The sequence below is a fragment of the Tigriopus californicus genome, chromosome 12 (genome assembly GCF_007210705.1).
Source record: "Tigriopus californicus strain San Diego chromosome 12, Tcal_SD_v2.1, whole genome shotgun sequence".
In the NCBI taxonomy this organism is placed as follows: domain Eukaryota; kingdom Metazoa; phylum Arthropoda; class Copepoda; order Harpacticoida; family Harpacticidae; genus Tigriopus; species Tigriopus californicus.
Genome location: NC_081451.1, coordinates 7,439,504 through 7,442,242, shown reverse-complemented (window position 1 = coordinate 7,442,242; position 2,739 = coordinate 7,439,504).

The following is a 2,739-nucleotide window of genomic DNA, read 5'->3' as shown; positions in this document are numbered from 1 at the left end:
GACAAATTTTTAGATAGCATTCCAGATCAACTCTACATTCAAGATCTAGCTCGGTCTGCCAACTCAAACTCTTTGGTAGACCAAATATTGTATAAAGATTGAAAGTTAATAAATAGAAGGTTATAAAATAACCTTTCATTTTAATGGTACTTGGGATTACATTCCCTTTAGTGGTTAGAAAAACCCATGAAAAACCAAAATATATATCTAAAACACGCTTTAAAACTTAAAATTTAAAAGCCATAATGTTTGTTTTGAGATCATCTTCAAGCTTTCGAGAATCGAGGCTACTTAGTCTTTCTCAAGCTCCTTTATTGTTCAATTATCAATTCGCTGCCCTCAAATTTCGTCGGGCGTATGTAGGTATTGATCCAGTAATAGTATTTAAATCAGACTTGGACAATTTTTTTGACTGAGCTCCCTGATCAACGCTATATTCGAGGGCTAGCCAGAATATTTGAAAATAAAAGTTATGTGCAGAGGAGTTTCAGGCGACATATTGCAAGTATGAGCCATTTAAGTCATTGGGATCAGCTCAAATCCTTGGAAATATACCGTGTTCAAAGACAAAACAAGCGATATATGATTATCCACATGTTTACAACTCCCGGGTTGTGGCAAGGGTCACAGAGTCATTCACAGACATTGAGCGATAGAAGAGGCATTGGTTGTACCGATCGACATTGAGTGAATTCAATGGACAACAAGATCTTGAAAAAGTGTCAAGCCGGTTTTGTCTTGAACAGTGGCCCTGTTTAACCTCTTGCCAATAGCTCTTCGACAATTCTACAATTTAAATGAACCTTTGTTACGTTTTAAGCGTGATCTTCATTGATTTTTGCAATCAATACCTGACCAACCTTACGTTCTGGGATGTTTCAGAGCGGCAAACTCGAACTCATTATCAGACCAATTTTTTACCAAACATTACCTCGTGGGAAATTATTGCCAAGAATCGGTTAGAAACCCGTAAAAAGAATAAAATATAAATGAATACGGTTTTTGTTTGGAACTGCTGGAAATTTCATTCGCAGTAGCGACAATGAAGTCCAAAAAAACAATTAATGCTGTCATCCATAATGGAGAAAAAGAGTGTTTTTTTGGTTTTTTAAATAATAATTTGTTTGGCAAAACCAACAATCAGCAATGAACATGTTTGTTTTAGACAAGGTTAACATATAACAATTTGTAATATAATCGTTTAGCAACAAATTCGCGTTTGAAGAAATTGGCTTTTTGGTTGACAATGCCCTCCACTGAGCCTTTGCAAAGTAAGATTTATTATTGAACATGGCATCAGTGCCCATCAAGTCTTTTTACTTCATTTTGACAGTAAATCTAAAATTTTCTTTAAGCCATCGGTAGATATCTAAAAAAGCTGAAATTATAATATTATTATAGTATTATAATAACAAATGCTTGATCAGGGTTCGTTTGCTCAGTTGCCATTCTTTTTCTTATAAATAAGCCACATGGATTGCCGTAAAATCTCTCTCAAAAGTTATCCCTAACACATGCAAAAGAATTGCACTCACCTTTTTATGCCTCCCAAGACGTGACTAAAATGAGAGGTTGCGGAAAATCAGCTGATGCGTAGCACTCCCTACACTGATGTGGGATGTTATTCTCGCCCCCCTCAAAATGTAAACAATAACAAACGCTAGCTCTGAGAGGCACAACCAGATTGGTTATGTACTATATGTGCAAGAAAGCTTTCGCTATCGGATTCTTTTTCTCAAGAACAACTGTTGCTAGCAAGAAAACAACAATGCAGTTAAGTTTGGAAATTGTTTGATCTTGACCTTATTTTTACATCATATGGCATTTTTTTGTAACTAAGTTATATTATTTGACCCGTAAATGAGACTTTATGTAGATCATTTTTCCACAGTAAGGTACTATCAAAGCAAGCAGGCAATTCTAAGCAAAATATATATGAATATGTTTTTGTTCCTCCTACTTATTCATTGAGAGCTATATTGTTTTATATTTTGTTTTTGAACACCGCTATCACAAGCATTTTAAGCCGTTTGTAAATAGAGGAAAGAAGTTAACAAACGTCAAATTTGATTTGATAATGAGCGCGAACTTTTACGAGGCATTTTCTCAAAAAAGTCGAAAATAAACCTCACATTATTAATGAATTGAACTTCAATCGGTGCTAATGAAGAATTTTGAAGCATGCGTTCGGGGATTTGGCCATTTAAAAATGCTAGGTTTGAATTATAAATTGTTAACTACCTGCTACTTCTTTTCACATTACATCAGTGGAAAAATGAGTGCGTGCTATTTTAGTTTCAAAAAGCAAAACCATAATCCAGTTTGCCATAGGCAAATCTACAATTGCCAAAAGCTTATGAGTTTTGGACAAAAGTAACAAAGCAAAAAAGTTTTATTATCTAGCAACAAATTCATATTTCATTAGCAATGCTCACCACATGGTCTAGGCATCATCTAGAAATAGATTATGTCTTTAAAGGCGGTGACAATCCTGTCTAATATTTTAATTTCTGTCTGACAGCAATAGTATATTTTGTCTTTTAGCTAGCTAGAACCAGGTATTTTTAAAAAAAGTATTTGGCTTTTGTTGAAAATTGAGGGTTTTTAGGGTAACGTCTTTCTCAGCCTTTGAAAGAAAACATGTCATAAATCAGAGGGTATGCATTGAAATGTTTGGTCCCTCCATGGTGCTTCTATATTTTAAGAAAAACGACAAGGAAGTTTTGGCTATGTTTCTTG